Raw genomic sequence first — 26440 nt, 5'->3', positions numbered from 1 at the left:
GTTGCCCTCCTCTGGACACACTCTGGACACACTAGTTTATCTACATCTATCTTCAATTGCGGTGCCCAAAATGAACACAATATTCTGAGGCCTAACCAAAACAGAATACAGTGGTACCATCACCTTGCGAGAACTGGACGCTATACTTCTTTTGATACAACCCAAAATCCCATTTGCCATTTTAGCCACCAATTCACATTGCTATCTCATGTTCGCTGTACAGTCTACTAAGACCCCTAGATTTTGTTTGCACATATTACTGCCAAGTTTGGTCTCCCCCATCCTATAATTATGAATTTAATCCTACCTAAATGCAGAACTTTACATTTTCACTACTGAAATTCATTTTATTCATCCTGTATCCTGATTCTGTCTTCTGCTGTGTTTGCTACCCCTTCCAATTTAGTATCATCTGCAAATTTAATTACACCCTCTATTCCTTCATCCAAATCATTTATGAATATGTTGAACAACAGAGGGCCCAGGAGAGATCCCTGAGGGATTCTACTTGTCACTCCTCTCCAAGAGGATGATAAACCATTAATAAGCACCCTTTGGGTACAATCTGTCAACCAGTTATCAACCCACCTAAGAGTAATAGGATCCATATCACATTTAACCAACTTGTCAACAAGGATATCATGTGCTACCTTATCAAATGTTTTACTGAAGCTGAGATAAACTATATCTACAGCATTCCCCTGATTTAGCAAATAACACTCACATGTAGATTGTCCCCCAGTTGACCAGACAATAAGTTTCATATTCCCCTGTGAAGAAAGGTAATCTTAAACTGTTATAATTTTTTAAAGTCACACAGCCTCCTTTCACAGCACTGCTAGCTATATCAAGGTGCTTCTGGATTTTCTCAAGACAAGATGGTGTAGTGGTTAATAAAGTTTATGCAAACCCTGTTTCAAATTTATACTCACATGGAAACTCAATGGATAAACCTAACCCACAGGTTATAAATTTTAGAAAAGGAAGGAGGAGGAAGCATTTACAACATACTGAGTTCATTGGAAGAAGGCTGGGATATAAATAAATAAGGCTGAGAGGGAAAAAACAAAATTTTGACATATGATTATGATAAAATGGTGTTTAGCATCCCATGCATGTTGCTAGTTGACTTCCTTTTCTTAATTTTCCTGTCAGCACAATGGTAATTTTCCCTCAGCTGCATCCTCCCTTTTTGTCATGCCCAAGTTTTTGAAGGAGAAAAATAAGTTCCCTGAACAAAAGCATGTGGATGTGCTAATTTTTGTACCAAACATAAAAGATTACAAGAAGATAAACAGCTGGATGGTCACAAGTGATTTTCAATGTCTTTTGTGAATTTCATGAGCATTCTTGCTGAGTATTTGCTAACACCTGCATCAGTTTCCTGATCACAGTTGGTAATGGTGATGCTGTGAGTACTGATTCATCTCGTTAAATCTGTAAAGGCCAGGTTGCTTGAATATCTTCTCTACTTCCAAAGCTTAAGCAAAACTGTGCTAAATCCTGAGACTTCACCAAAACACTGTTTGATAAGGAAAAGTTGTTACCGTTAAATAAAAAGAGGATAAAATTGAAATATTTTTATAGTAACAAGGTTGGTGTTATATTAGCATGCACATATGATGTTAAACTGTATATTCTTATCCATGCACACACCAAAGAACAAATGCCTTTATTTTCTCTTATTCTTAATTCAAATTTTCACATTTTGTGTGGATCTGTGCTAGAACTGGAAGTTTATTCATACTTTGCTTAAGTAGGCCCAACACGTTAGACTTTGAGGGTGGTATATGGTATAGCAGATGTGAGATACTTCTGAAAACAGATTCTACATCTTGTTGACTTGCAGGAGGGGATGCTGGACCAAGCACGATGCACACATATTTTGGTTGGCTTAAAACAAGGGCATAGCTTTATTGGCATATCAGAGTGTTGGCCTCGCTTGGGAAAGGGAGCCTGCATATGTGATCAGCTGACCACAAGAACCCTGACCACAGTGGCACCCTGGGAGCCACTGAGTTCCACCCCTGGGAATATGGGTCCCCTTGCTGCTGGGTCCTGTCCAAGCGAGGTGTACACATCTGGCATGTCAAAGAGAGGCACAGACCTCCTCTGGCCCCACGCCAGGACACCCAGCCCTGCGAGCCCATTTGCCTTTCCCTGCTTGGTTGGCCCTGCTTGCAGCCAGCCAACTCTTATGGAGCCCCCCAGCCATGGGGAGTTCCATTCTCCCAACTTAACTCCCCCCAAAACAGGCTCCATCCCATGCCAAAAGCTCCACCACCAGCTGTGACAAATACATACAAGAAAAGACTGCCACCCCAGGCCAACATGACTTTATTTGAAACATCTCAACTCAACCAATATATAGCAGGGTGGGTTGGAAGCTGCTCTGCTTGGCTGCCATGGGGGAAAGAGGCTGGGACTACTCCCAACATGTCATAAGTGATGTTCCACTCTAACTGAGAAAAGTACATTAAAAATTGTAGCTGCAGAATATATACATCAGATAAAAACAAATAGTGTATGAGGCAGGCCCAGACCTGAAGTCAAAAGCAAAGGCTTCCTTCTTTGAAAATCTGCAGTAAGATGTGCATACATAATAGGCACAGACATTTGATTTCTCCTCTGTGTCTTAATCCTATTTTTTAATTTATGTTAACTATCCCTTCTTTGCACATTCCCCTGATTTTCCTTTATACCACTAAAATGACAATTGGGATTATGCCCTCATTGTCTAGTTACTGCACTATCACATACCCATTACTTGAACATCAGTCCATACCAAAGATTATATCCTATCAATTCTCCATGTTCTGCAAAACAAGAAAAACTCATGAAACAAACAAAAAACCAGCAGAGCAACTACTAATAATTCCTACTTTGTGTAGGAGAGAAAGAAAACAAATACAGTTAAGCCCAATTAGAGCAAAAACTCATTGCAGAAAAGCCCACTGTGGTGCTATTGCATATCAAATAATACTAATGTCAACTCTCAGAATACATCATTGAAGAGGTCATGGCACAGCCAAGCAGAGCAATCTAAAAGTTCAGGCTGCATTTTCAAGTAACTGAATGGTTATTCATGAAGAGAAGAAATCAGTGTAATCTCCGTTTTCATTGGCCTTTTTTTTTTCTCCCATCACTTTAATATAATATTGGCTTGTACACATGTAATCTGTCAGTATATCTGCAGCTAATATTAAAAATAACATGAGAGGAGACAGTCCTAGTACATATGCACACTAAAAGCACTAGTAAAAAACTAATTTACCTCCCGCTAGGTAAATGATAATAGCTTTCATGGAATACAGAATAGCCAATCAAGAGTCACTTATTTGCAAGTATAATCTGGTTTCTTGACTTTAGGCTTCATTATTAAGCACTCAGAATATAGAGGAGATCTTATAACCATCACAGGAAAACATATTCAGTTGATCAAAAGTTATGATTACTTTCCTGGATTCTTTAATACAACTTAAAAAAATACACCACCCCCCTTCTCATCTACATTTGCATTCACTTAAAGCTGGATTTGACAACTGGAATATCCATAAATTAGAAAATTTTGCTAGGTTTTACTTGATTAATGTTTGGATGATGGGATTTGGTTGAGTTAATTTTATATTTGTAATACCTTAATGGGAAAATGGGCCATTATCTTCATCTTTCTTTGAGGTAGGAAAGGGAACAAAGTGTTACATAAAGTATCACCACTGAGGCAAAATAAGATCATGCATTAACTGCATCAGTTTCTTTGGTCCAAACAGAAAGAGCTGTGAGTGGCTCCTCCCATCGCTATTAAAAAGGTAATTTTATCATATGAGTCCTATTTAGAATTGGAGCCCTAAATATAGGGGGAAGAAAGGGATTAGCCCTCCTACCCAAATCTAACTCTCCCAGTGCTGCTATTGGCCATTAAAAAAAACACATACAAATGGGACCATGTGTCTTCTTTCCATCATTAAATCCAAGTGGGGCAGGCTCAAACTGCTTGTTGCTACATTCCATAGGATTACTCTGAATTGACAAAGCAACAGTGTTTTGATGTGGCTTTCTCAAGTTCATCCTGTGAGATAAGAGGATTGTTTCAAAATATTGCAACCTCCAACTGTACATGCTGTCCAGCTACACCTGGGGATCAACAATTTCAAATGCCATTTGCAAATCAACAAGGATCAAAAGGGTTCTCCTTCAAATTTTTGTTTTCAGGTATAGATTATTTCTCCCAAAGACAGATTAGAAAGCTAATTGAGTTGCAACATCATTTTATGTAAAGTTTCACCCACATACGATCAGGATGAGCTTGCTGTATAACATTCTATCTCAGTATAATACAGAAACAGAACCTTAATAATTTTTCTTGACGTTCAGTATATTTGATTCAGTCTTGAATATTTTGTGATCATCTCAAGATTATATATACCATTGATTCAATAAAATATATTCGCCAATGCATCTCAACATTGTATAATGTAAGATTATCATGTGATATGTTAGGTGAAGGAAACTGCACTGTGACACATAATTTTATTTATCTGCCGTAAGTAATCATAGCTTCTCAAGGGCACTTCCACAGAGAAGGGTACATAAAATCTTTTCAGTTGATAAACCTAACTGATCATAAAAGAATGTTAGCATTATAAGAATTTTTAAGGAGTAAATGAGATAATGAGAGGAGGGATTTGACAAAAAAGAAGTGTAAAAGAATCTAATAAGTGGTCCTCATTTTTCCTTATAATATTACTAGTAAAGATGCAAAGAGGATAATTTTAATAAAGGCAATATTGGCGGCAGTCAACCTTCTTTCCTCTCAGAGGTGAAATCTCAAATAGGCAAATGAACATGAGAATAATACAGCTCCCATTAAAGTGATTTTAAATTTAAGCATAAATTTTGCTAATACCACTGAGCAATGGGAATAATTAGGAAGGTTTCAATAATGCTGGAGATTTGAATAATTAACGATACAAGATTAATTTCAGAAGAGGCATCGTTACCCTAAATCAAATATTAGATTCTTGAAAAGGGGAAGGGGCTGAGCTGTAACTATGTGTTTCCCCCCCAGTTAGGGAGGCTCATTATATACTATGGTTTTAATTTGCCTCTGTACCCTCAGGATTCCTTTGCATGCATATTAAATGAATGTGTATTGGATCTAAACCCTTAAATCCCACAGTGAGGCCCAACATTTTTGTAGCTTGTAAAAGTATTAATTGAATAATCTTGTCATTACTCTAAATGGAAAACACTTATATAAAGGTCACTTTCAATTTATAAGAGCAAAAAATGTAGGCCTCTGAAGCAATTGTTCTCTACTTGTCAAAGCAATGCATTTTTCTTTACCCAAATATATTTATAAATAGTCCAATGTTATGACTGATATCCTTTGGGAAAAGTACTCATGCTTTCAGAAGCCAACCAGAATCAATGAAAGACATCACTTTATGGGGCAAATTACAACTGTCCCAAGCCTTGCTGGAAGAAAGAATACAAAAGACAGGTATTATACTTGTGCCATGCCCCATAGATGTAAAGTGCTCTAAAGTGCACCAGCAATAAAATATGCCACAACCTCAAAGAGGAAAGAGATGCATTTCCACAGAGAAAGGCCAGGAAGGGCAAAATGGACAGCTGTTGTAAAACATTATCTGGATATTGAAAGAACCTTGTGTTGATTCTGAGATCAAAACCACCATAAATCTGGATTGGGTAAGAGGTTTCCCACCAAGTAAGGCAGGAATGTTTTAAAAGTTGGAAGAATCTTAGATCAAAGGCTGGAAGTCAGATTCCTTTACATGGAATTGGGGGGGGGGGGATCCGAATGTGCATTTGTTCTATGAACATCCAGGTGAAATTGTGGAGATAATCTTTTGTATTGTTAAGTTTAGCTTAGTGTAATATTTTTCACTTTATTTCCCTTAGACCCTTAAGCCACTAAGTGTGATAATTATTTTCCCTGTCTTGTGCTCTAGCTTTATTTGTAGCTGTAAAAATTTCCTGTCAATGGCATGCCTAGCCTATCTGATACCCCAAGCAGATCATCAAGTATCTCAATAATGCTGGTGGCGAGAGGAGAGGGAAACACCACCCATTGATTTTATTCTTCCTCTCTCTTCCTACACTCTAAGGCCATTATCTTATGTGCTGTTACTTGGAAGAGTTTTCCTGAACTCAATGGGATTTACTTCTGAGAAACCACATGCATGACATGGAGCTTCATTTTTAAGAAAGACTAATTGACCATGTGAAGGAAGAAAAACAATGGAAAGAAGATTTGGGAGGGAACTGCAGCTAGGGATGTGCACCAAGACAAAAAATTCAGTACTATTTCAATTTGGACCAAACTGATTCATATCACCTGAATCCTGTTATCAATATAGGAATTTGGATCTGGGTATTCAAGTACAGCTGAACTGATTCATCCTTCTTGGAGTCTCTCTAGTATTTTATTCCTCCAAATCTCTATTCAGTGCTTGGAGAAGGGGTCGAACTAGACCTTCCTAGTCTCTCTTAGCTAGAGAGACTGGGGATCCGCACAATTGCCAGCCGGGAGAACAGTGTGTGTGTGTGTGGGGGGGGGAGCCTATGAAATATTTTCTCACTGTCTCCTTTGCCTTCCCTGAAATCCCCTAATATTCTCTTCCCTTTTCTACTTTCTTCTCTCCTTTCTACCCATTTGCCAGCCTGTCTTATATGTCCTCTTGTCTTCACCTTTCCTTCCTATGATCTCTTGGTACTTTCAACCAAGGAAAATTATGGCTTTGTTTTGTGGTACTGGTCATGGGCTAGGCCCAGTTTTATAATGGGGAACTCATGAAGAATCATAGAATCATACAGTTGGAAGGGGCCATACAGGCCATCTAGTCCAACCCCCTGCTCAACGCAGGATTAGCCCTAAGCATCCTAAAGCATCCACGAAAAGTGTGCATCCAACCTTTGCTTGAAGACTGCCAGTGAGGGGGAGCTCACCACCTCCTTAGGCAGCCTATTCCACTGCTGAACTACTCTGACTGTGAAAATTTTTTTCATGATATCTAGCCTATATCGTTGTACTTGAAGTTTAAACCCATTACTGCGTGTCCTCTCCTCTGCAGCCAACAGAAACAGCATCCTGCCCTCCTCCAAGTGACAACCTTGCATCCTGCCCTCCTCCAAGTGACAACCTCCAAGACTTATAGGGGCACCTAGTTTTCCCTGGTATCCCTCTCCCAACAGTATTTTATTTTTCCCTTTTCCTGGCATTCCCCCCTCCCCTCTTCCAGATGCCTTCTTTACATAAATTTGGCCTTGTTGAGAGTCAGATTTTTAAAAATATATTTTGGTAACAATTAAATATTATAATGTGTTTAATTACAGGTAAAGGTAAAGGTTTATGTTAAATGTTTTCATTTCTATGAGAAAAATTTCAAATATGCCAAATATTTGAGCAGCTGGCTCAAGGTTGACTCAGCCTTCCATCCTTCCGAGGTCGGTAAAATGAGTACCCAGCTTGCTGGGCGGTAAAGGGTAACTACTGGGGAAGGCACTGGCAAACCACCCCGTATTGAGTCTGCCATGAAAACGCTAGAGGGCGTCACCCCAAGGGTCAGACATGACTCGGTGCTTGCACGGGGGATACCTTACACCTTATCCAACCCCGATTTGTTCTCCTGCACTCGAGCTGGGGCAGTGAAGTTCCCAGTACATAAACGGTCTCAGTGATTCACGCCTGGTTCTTCTTCCATCACCAGTCATTGACTGTGTCCTATATTGGTTTTCAACTGCATGAGACATTGGGGGAAGAGTTCTATATTATTTTGATTCTTAGAATCATAGAATAATAGAGTTGGAAGGGACCTCATGGGTCATGTAGTCCAACCCCCTGCACTCTGAAGGAAACTCACATCCCTATCACTCATCTACTGTAACCTGTCTGCCATCACAGAATCAGCCTCTCTGTCAGATGGTTATCTAGCCTCTGTTTAAAATTTCCAATGATGGAGAATCCACCACCTCCCGAGGAAACCTGTTCCACTGAGAAACCACTCTTACTGTCAGGAACTTCTTCCGGATGTTTAGATGGAATTTCTGTTGAATTAATTTCATCCCATTTGTTCTGGTCTGTCCCGCTGGGGCAAGAGATAATAATTCTGCTCCATCCTCCATATGGCACCCTTTTAAATACTTGAAGATGGTTATCAGATCCCCTCTCAGTCGTCTTCTCTCTAGGCTAAACAGAACAAGCTCCCCCAGCCTTTCTTCATATGTCTTGATCTCCAAACTCCTGACCATCTTTGTTGCCCTCCTCTGGACACGTTCCAGTTTGTCAACATCCCTCTTCAATTGGGGTGTCCAAAACTGAACACAGTACTCCAAGTGAGGCCGAACCAGAACAGAGTAAAGTGGTACCATCACGTCCCGTGATCTGGACACAATACTCCATTTGATACAGCCCAAAATCCCATTTGCCTTTTTAGCCACTGAGTCACACTGCTGACTCATGTTCAATGTATGGTCTACTAAGACTCCTAAATCCTTTTTGAACATGCTACTGCCAAGACAAGTCTCCCCCATCTTATATTGGTGTATTTGGTTTTTCCTGCCTAAATGCAGAACTTTACATTTGTCCCTATTGAAATTCATTTTATTCAGTTTAGCCCAATTCTTGAGCCTATCAAGATCATCCTGTATTCTGTTGCTGTCTTCAGTTGTGTTTGCTACCCCTTCCAGTTTAGTATCATCTGCAAATTTAATAAGGCTTCCTCGGGAGGTGGTGGGGTCTCCATCTTTGGAAATTTTTAAACAGAGGCTGGATAGCCATCTGATGGAGAGACTGATTCTGTGAAGGCTTAAGGGGGTAGCAGGTTACAGTGGATGAGTAATAGGGTTGTGAGTGTCCTGCATAGTGCAAGGGGTTGGACTAGATCAGTGGTCCCCAACCTGCGGGCCGCGGCCCGGTGCCGGGCCACGAAGGCCTTGGCGCCAGGCCGCGGCTCCTTCGTCCCTCCCCCCCGAAGCGAGAAGCTCGCCAGGCCGCAAGTAAATCGGCCGCCAAAGCGGCCAATTAGCTCGCAGCCCGGCAAGCTTCTTATTTCGGGAGGGGAGGGAAGAGAAGCTTGCCGAGCCGCAAGCTAATTGGCTGCTTTAGCGGCCGATTTGCTCGCAGCCCAGAGGGGCCGGGAGGGGGAGCCGTGGCCGCCGGCATGGCGGCGGCGCAAACGGGCTTGTGCGGACTGCCGCGCATGCGCGTTTGCGCCCCTTCCCGGCCCTCTCCCCAAGCAGGCAGGCGGGCAGGTGGGGCGACGCCGCCGTCGGCCGGGCTCTCACTGGCGCTGTCCGCGGGGTGGGCGGCACGGGAGGCGGGCGCGGGACGGCCCCTCCAAGTGGCGCCGGAATAGCCCCTTCAGCAGCCCCGCAGGTGGAGAGCGAGGCGGGCCGGCGCGCTGTGAGCGTGAGACGCACGGATGGTCACTGGGTGTCGGATGGGCAGCTAGGCCCTGCAGAACTGAGAAAGCTCCAGGAGGGCCCTCATTCTCTAATATCTGCCGCAAACAAAGGCCCTTTGCTTACTTTGCAAATAGCACCAGGGGTGGTTAGAATAGTCCCATGTCTTTCAATTTTGACCCTGGAATGTCCACAATAATCCTGAAGCTGATGGCCAATTTTTGAGTCACCTTTTCCTATGATAAGTTATGCCTGCCATCAATAAACAGGCTGTTCATTTATTACTATAGATTCATGATAACAGATAGCAAAATGACTTGTTTTGTTTTATCTGGATCATAGTCATTAGGAGGCAGGTGCAATCTTTGTATGGGGGCCCATGTGGGCTCCCAGCAGCCCTACAACTATTTGAAAAGACAGATACAAAGTAGGGCTGTGCATGAGCAAACTGATATAATTATTAATAAAATGTACAAGGAGAGCTGTTGTAAGTACAAACTTAGACAAGGAAAGTAAGGCCCATTTGATTGGGCCTCTAGAAATGGGATCTCAGAAACTCTTCTGCCTTCTCTGATTCTTTAGTGGTTCCACTGCTTTTACAGGGGGTGAAAGTAAGTTTTCATAAAACAATATTAACATGGAACTCCCAAGTGGCATATCCTACTGATAGCTGAAGATTATATCAACACCATGTTACAAAAGTTTAGGAGACACTTTTGGTAAAATACAAGATCTGACCCATATCAGATTCCAGCTATCTATCCAGCCTTTGCTTATTGCTTCTTTAAGTTTTGTCTGTTCCTCAATACTAGCTATACTAACTGTCCATATTAATTTTCATAAGGACAGAAATGGCAGACTCTTGATTGTATTTGAAATGCAATGCACATCAATGGCAGAGCCCCTCTTTGTAGAGATCTGTGAATGCTCCTTGGGTTAATATATAGATAAGGTGAGTGAGTTCAGCTGTGATATGTAAATAAGTGTTTTATTTTTTAAACAGATGCTTTACATTATGTCAAAAATAGGACCTTCAATCCAATTACAATAAAAATGTAAAGAAACAAATAGAAGACCTAAACAAAACAATGAAAGATATATAGTACTAAGAACTGGGCAGGATAATAGTAGACATACATTTCAAGGTACTATTATCTGTACTGAGTGAAAAAGTCATTCTGTAGCAAGGGGGATGATAATCCATCAAGAGAGATGGTGTTACTCCAGCGCATCCCTGCAGTGAGTTAGATACATCCCTGAGCTGAAGCTGAATTGGGCATTCATGGAATTCAGCTTCTCAGATGAACCATTGCTCTGTTAACACATTGTGTGACATATTGAGCATTGATCTGAGAAGCTCAAGAGATGAACAGTACAAGTGCTGTCCCTGCTTGAGTTCCAGCTTTGGCTCTGAAAATATTCTGTAATGGTTGGTGACTTAATATTGTGAGAAATGTGCACATTCAGACTGGGAAAGGGGATGTCCAACATCATTTCTGTGTACATGGATTTTATTAGAAGGGAGGTTTAGTGAGAAAGTCTGCTAGCAGGATACTTAAATCGATTGTAGTTCTTTTCTTGGGGATCACTTATCACAGCCATTCTCAACCTTTTCACCATTGAAAAACACCTGAAACATTCTTCAGACTTCAAGAAACCCCAGAAGTTATCTCAGCAAGCCACACCCCTACCACACCCTGGAAGTCATATGTCACCAGAAGTGACATCACCTAAAGTGTAGAGGTGAACACATATAATGGGCTTTATTTGCTAACCATTACTGTTGGTTCTGACTGAAAGGCCTGGGTCTCCTTTGGAGCCAGAGTCACTTGTTGTCAGCTCTAACAAGAGCCTGGGGTTCCTGTAGGATCATGTCTTTATTTCTTGCTTGACTTGGCTTAAAAAGTTGTTTGTTACAGGGAGATGTCACCCTGACTTCTTGGTGGAGGATGGATGGATTGTCCCCCTGGATATGGTGTGGGCTGCCTGAATGATAGGAAGACAATGGCAGGGACATTGTGGCATCTCTGTAATTGAAACTTGATGTTTGGACGGGAGTTGAGGGAGGAATTGACCATCAGTTAGCTGGACTGTGTCAACTGTGTGGTACTTGCTCATTGTCAGTTAGTTGAGCAATGTTAACTTGTAGTGTCTGCCCACTGACATGATGAAGAGGTCAGGAGAGGTTCCTGGGGATCTTTTATGAAGATTATAGAAATATATATTCAGTTAAGAGTTTAATACTTCATTTATTCACATATTTACACTTATGTACACATGTACATGCAGGTGTGGAAGGTCTATTTGCAAGACCAGGGAAGCTGGATCCAAAACTTGATGGTATGCTAGATGTGAGATAGAACTGAACCAAACTCTTGGCAACTTTTGTGGTCTAGGTCAACGGTTAAGAGGAAGGCTAAGTTGACCATGTATGGACAAGGGCTTTATATAACTTTGGGGACTTTCCTTGCCAAATGGGGAAGGTTCCTGAGATCAGCGTTGTGAGATTTGTATGCTTATGATTGGTTTATTGATGTGAAAACAACTGGGCAGGCGCTGGTTAGAAAGTGTGATTGGGTGGTATATGGGGGAGGTATAAAAGATAGGAACCATTGGGAGAGTTCTCAGAATGTCTGGCATTTTTCCTTCTTTCTTCTGGCCTTGAGACCCACTCTAGATCCTAAGGGATAGGTAGATATGAACCATGAAATTGCTGCTCATGTGCTGCATAGATATTTAAGCAATTAGGAGGAGTTGGCTTGTTAGAGATGGAGGTTTTATTTGCATGATTGTGTATTAGTAATCTGAAATATACAGGGAATCATTTTAATCACTTTAACTGAATTAGGTAAAGTTTTTCTAATACATACATATATGCATGTACTCACTGTGGGGTTGTGTGTTGGATTGGTATTGAAGTGCTATCAGAATTCAGTGATGAATCTCTTTTGAACTACTATTTTGAAGTGATTCTAACTGCAAGTCTGTACCCCTTTCTTAATCCCTAAATAAGAGTATGTACTTATGTGGGAAGCAGTGGGGCATGCCACCCCGATACAAGGACCCGACAGCAGCTCAGTGTGGCTTCTGCTATGCATAATCAGTCTTTTAGAGACAAATCCTCAGTGTACCACCTACCAATCTTGCCCTCTTTTGGGGCTTAACCTGTTGAATGCTTGAGGCATTTAACGGAAGTTAACACTGTTATGAATTTCAAAGAGGGACAGGAGATTAGGGTAGAAATACATTTGCCAATTTCCTAGTGGGATCTGGAGATCTCCCAGAACTGTATCTGATTTCCAGACTACAGAGATCAGTTCACTTGGAGCAAATGGTTGCTTTGGAGACTCAGTTCTGCTGAGGTCCATCCTGTGTCCAGATCCCACTCTCCCCAATCTCCAACCCCCAAGTATCCAGGACTTTCTCAACCCCGAGTTGGCAGCCCTAGAGAGAAATGCAGTAATGGGATAAATAAATGGGAATAATCCTGAATATATCTCCAAACAAGATTGACAGCAACTCCATTGAGGTATAATTGCCACTTTCAGTATCCACATCTCCAGCTTTCATCCTCAAAAAACACAACAGTCTCCTCCAGCATGTCAAGATTGGTGAACAGTGCAGTCCTAAAAAGGTCTGTGCGCTTTAGTGTCTGGTCAGCACATCTGCCTTTCACTGGGAATCAGTTTCAGCCTAAGCTTTCAGATCAATAATTGCTGATGTTAGCCTCCTGTCAGCCACCTACTTTACCAGACTGGCTGGCTCACAGAAAGAGCACTGTTTATTCCCCTCCCCTTCGGCATCCAAATTTTGGGTCCCTTTTCAGTCACCTTCACTATCATCATTAAGAGGACACACAGCAAAACCCACCAGGCCATTGACAGCAAAAGATCCTACAGAAAACAGCTGATGCAAACTCATCCATTCATCCAGGATTGTTTTGTGAGAGTGAGTTAACAGGTTTTTCAGTTTTGGAATGTACAGGAGGGAAGTTGACTAATAGAATATTGGTATATGAATGCCTGCACAGGCTTTGAAGTCTGGCTCTTGAAGCCTAAGGGAATCTTTCAAAACCATACAGCTTTATATTGCTATGCTGTCCATATCATAGTGTCCATACCATAGTATGCTCCAAAGTTATTCTGTGTTTAATTTCTTCTGGATGAAAGAGCAGAGTAGACTTGTGGTGTCTGTGGAGTATGTTTTATTTACTAATATACAAACATCTAGAGCCTCTTGTGGTGCAGTGTGGTAAGGCAGCAGACAAGCAGTCTGAAGCTCTGCCCATAAGGCTGGGAATTCAATCCCAGCAGCTGGCTCAAGGTTGACTCAGCCTTCCATCCTTCCGAGGTCGGTAAAATGAGTGCCCAGGTGAGGGGGTACTCAGGTGAGGGGGTAAATGGTAATGACTGGGGAAGGCACTGGCAAGCCACCCCGTATTGAGTCTACCATGAAAACACTAGAGGGCATCACCCCAAGGGTCAGACATGACACAGTGCTTGCACATGGGATATGTAAAGGTAAAGGTATCCCCTGTGCAAGCACCAGGTCATGTCTGACCCTTGGGGTGATGCCCTCTAGCATTTCATGGCAAACTCAATTCTGGGTGGTTTTCCAGTGCCTTCCCCAGTCATTACCGTTTACTCCCCAGCAAGCTGGGTACTCATTTTATCAACCTCGAAAGGATGGAAGGCTGAATCAACCTTGAGCCGGCTCCTGGGATTGAACTCCCAGCCTCATGGGCAGAGCTTTCATACCAAAAGATGGAGAGAGATTCCCAGCTATCAAGAAACCATCTCCTGTATGCTTCCAATGTAGAAAGATTGTACAGCTGACTATTCTGGACCATCGCAATAACAAACTGCTTTGGTGCCTCTGTGTGCCTTATAACAGCAGAACTTGGTATGACTGTCATGTTCTATATCTGTTTATGTGTGCATGTGCTCACATGGCTTCAGGGAAACTGTACTATTCTTCCATGACTAACAAAATGTGCTTCAAGACAATGAAATAGTGTATTCTTGGAACATGGTGCCTGAGTTGAGAACAAAAAGGAAAGAGTTTGTTTCCAGCTGAATTTACTGTTTGGTTGGGCAATTCCCTTAAACAAAGATGTGTGGGCTGTCCAATAACCTAGATGACAAATCTTGTAATCTGTTCTTCTCTAATCCCGCCTTTCTCATGATGTGCTTCTGGAACTCCTTAGCTTTCTCCATGATCCAGCGTATGTTGGCAATTTGATCTCTAGTTCCTCTGCCTCTTCGAATCCTGCCTGTACTTCTCGAAGTTCTCGGTCCACATATTGCTGGAGCCTAGCTTGTTGGATTTTGAGCATAACTTTGCTAGCATGAGAAATGAGTGCAATGGTGCGGTAGTTTGAACATTCTTTGGCATTGCCCTTCTTTGGGACTGGAATGTAAACTGACCTTTTCCAATCCTGTGGCCATTGCTGAGTTTTCCAAATTTGCTGGCATATTGAGTGTAGCACTTTTACTGCATCGTCTTTTAAGATTTTGAATAGTTCAACTGGAATGCTGTCACCACCACTAGCATTATTGTTGCTCAGACTTCCTAAGGCCCATTTGACTTCACATTCCAGGATGTCTGGCTCCAGGTCAGTAACTACCCCATTGTGGTCATCAGGGGTGTTAAGCTCGCTCTTCTGCAGTTCTTCTGTATAATTTTGGCACCTTTTTAAAATCTCTTCTGCTTCTGTGAGGTCCCTACCATTTTGGTCCCTTATCATACCCATCTTTGCATGAAACGTTCTCTTCATATCTCCAATTTTCTTGAAACGATCTCTGGTCCTCCCCATTCTATTGGTCCCTGGTGATAAAAAGGTTGGGGACCACTGCTCTACAGCATCAATAGAATCTGTAGGAAATCTGATAATGAATATTCACTTTAATTTTGTTTGTTTTTGATTTGCAATAAAGTATTATTGATCAGATTAGAAAACAAAACATTTATAGAAATCAAGAGAATTGTCAATACTCAGCCTTCCATAAGCCAGTTCATGATTTTGTTCTTTATTGGCAATAAAACACATTCACACCTGCTCCCAGCTATATTTAGTGAATATTTAAATGCAGGTTATTGATTTGATGGACTAACTATTCTTCCCACATCACTGCATATGTATATTTTCTTTAGTGTATTTACTATTGATCCCATAAACCCTAATGGATCTGAAATACTTAAGGACTCTTTCAAGTCTGCACTATTGACATACAAGAGTGTGTCTTGTGTATTCAAGTCTTCCCACACACCTTTTAAAAACATGGTTATTGACAAGCAGCTGCATCATAACAAAACCTCTGGAGACCATTCTGTCAAGAAGCATTAGAAGCCTCATCAGATGGGCATTATAGGTTTATTTTTTAAAAATATTCCTTGTAAAAGTTATTTCCGCTTATCTCAGGAAATTGCCATTTTTGTTATTTATAAAATGTAGTATCAAAAATAATTTTCGTTTTGGTTGCCATCCTCACAAATGTTAAAAACGATTCCAAGTCATTAGAAATATTGAGCCATAAAATTCCTAAGATTTAAACCCTGATCATATGCATATATACACAGAAAACACTATCAAGTTCAATTGAACTTACGTTTAAGCATGACCAGGAACTTTGTTTTCATTATAGTTTTAGTCAACATTGCAGCAGTAGATTAACCAGGAGGTACATCCACTCATATAAGTTGTCCTAGATTTGTGCTCCTCTTGCCACAACCCATGCCATTCTGGAGCGTCCCTCTAGTTTTCAGGAACTGCTTCTCAATGTTTTTCAGAGGCTGAAGCAAGAAGAGAGGAAGGTCATCCCCATTCCATGAGTAAAATTCTGTTCATTGCTCACTGCATGTAGCCTCAATGCTAATGCCTCCTGAAAGAAGTCTTATCTCAAGACAGAAATGTGGTGCATTCCAGTATCATTTGAACAAGTTACAATCTTTATTGTTTACTTATTTTATAGACTATTTTACCAGTTAATAAAAAACCCTTATGATAAGTCTTCTGAGGTGAAATTTTCCTTCAATAAATATAATTTTGTTCCCTCACTGACTGAGCTGCCCAAGTAGCATGGTTTCTTTACTGTAGATAATAAAGCTGGATGTCCCACCCTGTCACTGATAAATGATTTGGCTTTTAACTCAGCCTTGGAATAATAAAAGAGGCTCTTTTGAATGGCATGAGGCAGTGGAAATAAGAAAAGATCCTATTAATTACAAATGGAAAGGTTAGATGGAATGTGAGTTAAAACGTGGAGAATTTCAGCAGTTGTAGAGTTTGCAAAACTTAAATATGGGCTTTTTAGAGCTCTGGATGCTTTATCCTTTAATTTTTTCATTGTTACTGGTAAATGCTTTTGTTTTGGGGTTTTCCTAAGCAATTAAGAAACACCAGATAATTTTCCGTTTTAAGTGGGCAAGGATTTTTCTTCTTCCCCTGAAAGATTTTTTTCCCTTTCCTTTGCCCTGATTGGGAGTCTCAATCCACTATCCAGTTCTGCCAAACACTATTCCCAGTTCTCTTGTCTGTGTGGAACTGCTTCCAGCTTAGGCTGAATCCAGACTATTTAGTCAAATCTATCTTTTGACTAAATTTTCCTTAGAATGGATGTTTTAACAGCTAAGACTCACTGGTCTTATCCTGATGCAGGTCTCTATCAGAACATTCAATTATCTCAGCATTCAGCTCTCATATCACTTTTCTCACAGCTCTTGCTGGTCAATCAGAGTGCTTGAAGCAGTTTATCACTCAAGCTCCCTGGTGCGGTGAAGAATGAACCCTTAATTCCTGGTTCCCTGATATTAAAACACTTTGAGTGCTGTCTGGCACAACCCTCAAGCACTTTATAGACTGATTATGCACAGGGCAGGAAATCTGAGATGCTGGCAGCAGGACAGCCCTGATTGTGCATGATGCTGCTGCCATCCCAGCCCTGGCCCAGCACAGCACCCCGGAAGACCTGCAGCAAGAGAACGTGGAATTCTCCATGTTCCCTGGGATGCCATGGGTGCCAGCGGGGGCTGGGTCAAGCCAGCGCCATACATAATTGGCAGAGCCAGGCCTTTTGGCCCGGCCCTTCCCCTGACCTATGGACACCGCATGCCCCTGTCAGCTCCACAAAGCTGTGGAGCTGGCCAAGGAGTCCTCCCACCCCCCACCTTGGTGGGAGAATTGCATACCACTCCCTGATAACGTGCGGTGGGGGCTCCATGCCCCCCACTTCCCCCACCTCCAGGCAGCGTGCCAGGCTTTCCAGCCCCGGTGTTTTGCACATGCGCGCTACACCAGAGCAGCCTGCATACACCAGGGGATTCCCTCCCCCATGCATACATGAGAAGTGCCGGGGCATGCTGCCCCGGCATAATGCCTGGCAGCAGCCCAGCATGGCTGCTGCCATGCATAATAAGTCATAGCTAAATATTACTTTTTAACAGCATAATGCCTCTTTAAAAATGATATCTTCATGAAAAAATGTATTTGGAATTTGGGGTTATCTGTAGTAAACCTACAGTGAATGACTGACTATTTTACTATTTTTACATTTATGTTTACTATTTTTACTATTCAAGTCTGTATGATTTCTTCACATTTTAAATAAGGAATTGTATATTATCTGTCAAACTTAAAAATGTCAAGACAAACAAACAACCTCCACCAGTATATATGTTAAAATGCAACAAGCCAAGGAGACTTTATCTTTAGTGAATGGGTTTAATGCTGTAGAATTTAATGTATGTGATCTTATTCAGGACTGATTCAAAGCAGAGGTCTTCCAGGAGGAGCGCTGGATTCCAAATCTACATGCCACTGCATGCATGTGGGAGGTGAAAGGTCACTTGGGACGCAAATAGCTTTGCTCATGATTTGCCTTTTTTTGACCTTATTTGTTTCTGAATCTATATAAACTTCCAGTACCCATTGTCACTTTTTGTCTACTTGAAAAATGATTGTTTGGACTTGATTTAGATTGATTTTGCTACTGAATTAAATATTCTGTTGTCATTTTAGGGTTTTGTTTTTAATTGTGCGGCATTTTTATAGCTATGCCTTTGACCTAAAGGAATCTGAAAAATATTATTAAATAAATAAGAAATGTTTTATTTATTTAATTTACAGCCTGCCATTCTTTCTGAGTTTCAAGTTAGATAATGGGGGGGGGACCCTCAGTCATGCAGCATAAGACATCCAATGAAGGATGCAATTAGACTAAGACCACAGTATGCAGTTACCTAGCTACCTAGATACGATACAGTGGAAATACAAAGGTAGAAGACAATGCAGCAAAAGAGTTATAATTCCTAGAATAAACCATTACAGTGCACTACAGTCCTGCTGTACTACAAAGGACATTCCTGTACAGTTCTATTCTACAACAGTTCTACAAAAAAAACCTCCCTCTTGATCATTTCTGTTTTAACTGAGTGTTAATTGCAAATTTTGCTGCTCACTTTCTTAATCCACTGCAGGCTACAAACCTGTGTCTTCAAACCCACATAATGATCTAGAATGCCTTTTGGGAACTGACATCAGCTTGACACAACATCCTATAAAATTCCTTCACCACGGTCAACAATCTCATTTTGACTAACTCAGTGAAATAGATGCAACCTTTATGAGAGCTAGACCAGCAGTTCCCAAACTTTTGGCAAAACAAGAGGCCAAATTTACTTGGTATGTTAACCCAACCAAGACTGCCCCAAGGATTTTGCATGTCTTAGGCCCATTATGCATGGAGGGGAAGGTCCGCATTCGGGGCGGAATGGCATAGCCTAAAATCACTGATAACATACGGCGCCGGCTACAACTGGCCGCAGATTCAGTGCATGCCTCTGAAAAAGCCACGTTAGCGAAACGTGGAAGAAAGCGGAGCTTCTGGGCGACCAGGGCGTAACCAAAAGCGGCGCGGGGGTCGCTGCATGCATAATCGGTTAATCTGGGTTTTGCTGCCATTGCGTCCCGTCCCATGCGTAAGCGGTTTGCTTCACGTCTTTCCCCTCCGCGTTTTCCATGTGACCCAAAATTGCCGTTTCAACGGCCGTGCATAATGGGCCTTATACAAACCATGACCTTGGCACCCATCTAATTCAGCTTTCCATTTTCAACAGTGGCTTAGTAGCAACATACTACAAGGGGTGCAGCTACCCCCATTGTAAACCTCAAGCAAGTGACATTGTGACATAAGCAGCCTTTGAATGTGAAGGGCCACCTTCTCTTTCTGCATTACTTCATCTAATCCCCCTTAAGATACTTACTCTAGTGAATATCAGGACATGTTTTTCTTGCTCTACATGTATATGTAGTAGGGGGGGAAATCAACTACCTATATGGCAGGAAAGTTCAGAATTTGATTTCCATTATACAAAAGAGAACAATAAAAAGGGCAAGCCATTAGGCTTTCATGATCCACTTTTGAGTTCCAGTCCACAGGCTGAGAAGCACTGATCCAGACCTTTTGCTGTTCCTGAGAAGCGGGGTTTTATTTCCTAAAGCATTTTTCTAGTACATTATTTTACGTTTTTATTCCCATCTTCATTTTAGAGATGAACAAAGTAAATGGATAAGTCAATACTCACTGATTTCAACGTGGAAATAAGCCATAACCTAATTAGATGCATTCTCATGAGTCTAGCAAACCCTGCAGTGTATGCAAATAATTTATTCAATTTATGTCTAGAGACTTTAAAATATACATGACTGAACAAAAGTTTAACCTTTTTTATATTGCTTATTAAACAAAAACCTGAAAATTTAAACCTCCCCAGAACATCACAATTTCTTTATGTTTAATACAAATAATGTTTCTAGTATTCAGCTCATGGATCTAACAGATTATATGTGCCTGCTGGTCTTCTGAAAAAATTAAGTGTTCTAAGCTGCCCCTGGAAACTTTTTGTTTGGCTTTCTGCACACAATAATGTGATCAGAGTATTACTACTAAAGATAAACTACAGTTGCCAACTGGCCTGGAGAAAAATCTCCAATCCCTTTAAAAGTTGATTCAATTTGTGAAAATAGGCTGTTGAAGCTGTTCACAGCATGGAGGTAAATAACAATGTCCTGCTAAATAACAACTCATTAAGCCATTGTTAAAGGGGGAGGACATTTTAAATTCAGGTTCTTATCAAACCTAAGAGAAACAGAAAAAATGCTGAATTAAAAGTAGAAAGAGTATGGTGTAGTGGTGTTAGACTGGGAAAACCCAGGCAGAAGTGAGCAGAAGCCAAGCAGTGTGATCTATCAGAAGTAAGTCCCACTATAACTCCCTAGTAAGTGGTTTCAGGATGGAAGCTTAAGGCATAAGCTGCTGTAAAGCCTGAAGCTTTAAATACAGGCTGTTCATGGTATACTTCTTAGACTGAACCTAGCTGAATAATATGGGGCTTGCTTCCGAGTAGGCATGCTTAGAGTAGATCCCACAATCTTCAGCATCATGTAGTCTGTTCATGAACAAGCAGCTATCACAGCATTTAAAGGACACCTATGGCTCTGGAATAAACAATCACAGGTCTCTAATGTTCTTAACTTGTATACTGATATCAAATACCAACTGAATTGTTATTTTTTTAGCAGTAGTTCAGTGCAAATTGTCCATTAAAGTAATAATGATCACCCTTCAGGGCATTTCCTGCAGATTAATGTCCATCAGGGAACATTTAACAGCCTGAGGTAAAACCAAAGACCATTAAACAGAGCCAGCCATTTAACCACTGTAAGGCTGTTTGAACATCTTGGACAAGCAAGTCAGAAATATTATCAGATTAGCTGTCTTTTGTAGATAGATAAATCACTTTAAAGCACCCCAAATCACTGGAGTGTTAGATAGAATTGCCTCATTCTCTAAAACACAAGTGCTGCAACCCAGCAATACCATTAGATGGAGAAAATGCCCCCAAAGAGAAATGTTCTATAATCTGGTCATTATCATTGTTAACAAAATGAAGAATTCTTGGCCTTCCTTGCATTTAGTGAGAAAAATGGGTATCTCTCAGAGATCTGCTAAAGAAAAACCTGGATGATACATGTTTCTTGCAAAATTAGAAAATGTAAATATTTTAACTCTTCTGTGGAATAATTAGTCAGAGTGACCAATGGAAATACTGGTGAGAACAGCAGATCTGCGAACTGTGTCATCATGCAGAGAACATGAAGTTTAGTGACACCAGATAATCATTTTGAAATCAATGCCCCAGTTAGGATTAGGGATGGCCAATGCAGGTCAAATAAATCCTATTATTATTATTATTATTATTATTATTATTATTATTATTATTATTATTATTATTATTATTATTATTATTATTATTATTATTATTATTAATTTAATGTATTACCCGCCACTCCCAGACAGCTCATGGCAAGTTACATATGTCTGAATAAGAACCCCATAAAACCCCCAGACATAAAAACAACACAATTCATTAATCAGAAAAAAAAGATACGGAAGAAAAACTCACTCACTATTTTCATTCCCCCAGTATCATCTCCTAGAGGGGTGGGTGGGAAGAGGGGCACAGATGGAATTCATAAACCGCCACTCATGCCACTCTGTTCTGGAAGGGGGGCCATTGCAGATCCTCCTAGCCATACCAGCCTCAAACATAGACCTGGTGGAAGAGCTCCATTTTGCAGGTCCTGCGGAACACCAAAAGCTCCCACAGGGCCCATAGTTCCACCAGGTAGGAGCCAGGACCGAAAAGAACCCGGCCCTGGTTGAGGCCAGACATGCTTACCTGAGGCCAGAAATGACCAACAAATTAGTACCCACAGAGTATAAAGCCCTGTGGGGGGCATAGAGTGACAGGCGGTACCTCAGATATGCGGGTCCTAGATCATGAAGGGCCTTAAAGGTTAAAGCCAAAAGCTTGAACCGGAACTGGGTAGCAACCCACAGTCAATGCAGCTGCCTCAGCACAGGACCCTCCAAGATGAATGTGGACCCTCCAAGATGTTCCTGTGAGGACCCTAGCAGCTGCATTTTGAACCAGCTGCAATTTCTGGATCAAGCTCAAGGGCAGGCCCACATAGAGCAAGTTACAGAAATCTATTCTGGAGGTGACCGTCACATGGATCACTGTGGCCAGGTGTTCAGAGAACAGGTAGACCTTGAATAAATGCTGATTTCATTACTTTGGGGCTTATCCAAGCTAGATCACACATCCCATCAGTTTAAATCAGAGAAGCATGAATCAATTTGGGATTGATTTGGCTAATTTGAGATTCAGCTGAGAGACCAGCAAACGACTGAGGCACAGATGTTTGGTGAGTTCTTTAAATGCCTTTTCCATTCTCCATGGGGGAGACATTTAAAGGGAAGCTAAAAGGGCTGCTGGACTGTTCCATTTTGTTTTCCCTCCAGTTTAAATGACCATCTACTTCACCCCCTTCCTTGGGATGGGAAGTAAAAGGGACTGCTGGGAATGGCTTAGGGGTGAGATTGGCTGTAGGCTCTGTGGGGTGGGGGTGTTGAACTGTGCCCTCACAGCCTATCCAAGGAAAGAAATCTCTCCCTGTTGGATGGTTTCAATTGGCCTCCCACACCCAACATCTAATCCCTCTAAGAAACTTCTCTCAATGCAATCAACAGTTTGGTGGGCTCCCAGGTGCTTAAATGGAAATCTAGATGCCCTTAAATATCTCAGAACCCAATCTGATTTGAATTACCCAACCCCAAATCCCTGTACTGATACTGGAGTTTGAGTGATTTGGGTGTACTTGAATCATTACCTGCTGAATCTAAACTGCTTGGCGCACATCCCAAGTTAGGATTTCCAACTCCCTGGAGGAAAAATAAATGTCCTGTCTCTTTCATAGAGGTTTATTGTGGTGCTGTTTCCCAGGTGATTTTATTTACATTCATTTATATTTATCAAGAGCCATCTTAGTGTAGTGATAGGAGTGCAGACTTCTAATCTGGTGAGCAGGATTTGATTCTGCGCTCCCACACATGCAGCCAGCTGGGAGACCTTGGGCTCACCACAGCACTGATAAGACTGTTCTGACCAAGCAGTAATATCAGAGCTCTCTCAGCCTCACCTACATCACAGGGTGTCTGTTGTGGGGAGAGGAAAAGAAAGTGATTATAAGCCACTTTGATACTCCTTTGGGTAGAGAAAAGCGACATATAAGAACCAACTCTTCTTCTTCATGTCATGAACATTAAAGTCTCTGTTAAAGGGATTTGGCATTTTCTCCAGGCTCACATATTGTGATGGTGAAACTGCCTTCCTTCCTCTCCCCTCCATACAGATGACACAGGAGTGCCCTGTTGCATAGAGGCTCTGTTTGGGCAATTTCTCTCCTTATTGAAGGATGTGGAAACATAGTAATGGAAATTGCATAAAAACTAGTTTGCATGAGCAGAGGAATGACAAAGAAAGAAAGCATCAAGAAAGGAAGTATAACCCATCTTATATTTTCTTTAAGATATTATTTAATTCCTTTAAAATAAAAGTTTACTGTATGGGGAAATGGTTCCAATCAATCTGCACCTAGGAATAAGGTCTGGAAATTGCTTGGAGGAAACTGCTAGTTAGGTGTATGTGGTCACAGCGTTTTCAACTTCCAGGTGGGAACTGGAGTTCTCTTGGAATTACATAGTCTCCAGACTATAGAGATCAATTCCCCTGGAAAAAATGGCAATGTCAGAGAACAAACTCTATGGTGTATTACAGGTTCTAGGAGAAATCCCTCCCCAAATTCTTTCTGCCACAAACAGCACCACCAACATCTCCAAGAATTGCATATGCGGGAGTGGCCATCTCAGTGGTGAGCCCAAACAGGGAGAAATTCTACAGTGCCCCCTTTTAGGAGCTTGTAGTATATATGGAATGAGAGAAAAAGCTGGAAACTGAAGAGTATCCAGACCTGCACTTGGACCTCTCCTATAGGTTCTTTAAACCCAAACCATCCACAATGAAATAAAACACAAGCCTTTAATGAAGTAGTGGTAGTTTGGAAGCTAAGTGTTCCCTAAAAATGTTTTTTGGGGAAGCTAGCTAGACCAAGGCAACACGCAGTTGTGAGGTAAATAAAGAGCACTTTTATTTTAGTTGACTGGACACAGATCGAGATGAACAACAAAGATGAACAGAAGATAAAGATTTAATAAGGAAATTATATGGGTGGATGGCTTCAGTACACAAAGTAAAACTGGCTTTCAAGTTAAATAAATAAAATTCCCCTTTTTCTGGACAAGTTACCTCAGCTGGTCCAAGGCTGCTCTTTTAGCATCCCGAGCTCCTTTGCACAGAACATGAACACTTAAGTTAGGAATGACAGGCCCTTAAAAGGAAAACTATCTGTTACACTAAAATCAGCTTTCTTCCTTAAGCCAATTCCCAAACACCAAATAAAACTCAAATAAGAGCCTGATGCTCCTTTTCAGATCCATAAAAAAAAATCCCTATCCAAAAGAAGGAGGGTTTCTTTCCCCTTCTTAACCTGAGGCTGGCTCACCCTCTCCCATCCTGGGCTCTGATTGGTTGACAATCACTTGAATTTGCATCATGCCTAAATCAAAAGAATTAGTGCAGAGGCCTGGAAGAGAGGTGGTACTGTTAAGGATGTTCACCACATAACTGCTACCAATGTATTTAAAAAGTGGAAACCCACAAGGAGTTGCTGGGGGGCATCTCATTTCCCCCCCTCTCTCTCCATTCTTTCTTCTTTCCCTTTCATGAAAGTCCCAAAGCCTTTCCCCCTTTCCCAGATCCTGTAGCTCCTTCAAGGGTTGCCAGACTCCAGGTTGGTTCTGGAGATTTCCTGGAATCACAACAGATCTCCCAACTACAGAGGTCAGTTCCCCCAATAGGGTTGCCAGCTCCAGCTTGGGAAATTCCTGAAGATTTGGGGGTGGAGCATTGGGAATATGAGGTTTGGGGGAGGAAGTGATCTCAGCAGGATATGATGTCAATGAAACCTTCCAAAGCCACCATTTTCTCCAAGGAACTGAACTCTGTCATCTGGAGATTAGTAATTCCTGGTGATCTCCAACCCTCACATGGAGACTGACAAGCCTCATTCCCCTGGAAGAAATAGCTTCTTTGCAGTGTGTAGTCTATAACCTCTCAAATACTACCCTCCTCAGGCTTCATCTACCAAAAATCTCTAGGAATTTACTAACCTGAAATTTGCAAACCTATCTCCTTCTCACCCAACAGCCAACTTACCTTTATCTCCTTCTCAACGATTCACTAACCAACATTTTATCTGCCTCGCATCTTCAGCTATATTTATTATTTATTTATTTCATGTATACTCCACCTTTTTCTACAGTGGGGATCAAAGTAGTTCACATTAATCTCCTCTCCTCCTTTTTATCCACACAAAAACCCTGGCTGAAAGTCGTAATGGGTGTGAACTATCTGATGAACTAAATTTCATCACAAATTTGAACAGGTTTGCAGTTCACAGAGTGATATTCACAAACTGAAAAACTGCCACAAACCTCTACAAATTTTCATGCAGTTGATGGCTGTTCATGGCAGTTTGTGAAGAACAGAAAGCAAGCCCTTTAAACCCCTGCTTTCTGCTCTTCACAAAAAGCACAGCTGTTTGGTTTAAATGGCTTGGAGCCCTTTAAACTGAATAAAGCATTTCTCCTTTGCTTGTGCCTAGTCATATTGACTGAAATAATCTATAACATATAACATGACATTCTGGCTTCCTATACTGGGCTAGTTTTTTTACACATTAATTGATAAAAGAATGATATGTCAAATTTCATCTTCTTGGCTAGGTACAGTTTCAGGGATAGTAGGAGGGCAATGCTGTTAATGCACTGTCCCTGAAAATATCCCACCCTGCACCACTGTTCTATAACATCCATTACAGTACGAATGGTGGATACCAACTTTTGACAGACACTGTTGCAGTGATAAGCTGCAAACATTGGCCTCATTTTTGTCTCAAAAGTACACAGAAAAGGCTCCCGTGTAAAAAATAATAATAATAATAATTGTAACTAGTATTTGCTGAATATTCCTAGATAAATACCTCCACTGTATA

General features: G+C 41.3%; 1 pseudogene; it reads left to right on the top strand.

The window, feature by feature from the left end:
* The window catches only part of LOC143838816 (splicing factor YJU2-like), a 39135-nt pseudogene extending 35653 nt beyond the window's left edge, over positions 1 to 3482 (top strand).
* The last annotated feature ends 22958 nt before the right edge of the window (positions 3483 to 26440 follow it).

This window comes from Paroedura picta, chromosome 5 (assembly GCF_049243985.1).
Source record: "Paroedura picta isolate Pp20150507F chromosome 5, Ppicta_v3.0, whole genome shotgun sequence".
Classification (NCBI taxonomy): Eukaryota; Metazoa; Chordata; class Lepidosauria; order Squamata; family Gekkonidae; genus Paroedura; species Paroedura picta.
Note: the sequence above shows the minus strand (reverse complement) of the source record. Positions and strands in the feature narration are given on the sequence as shown.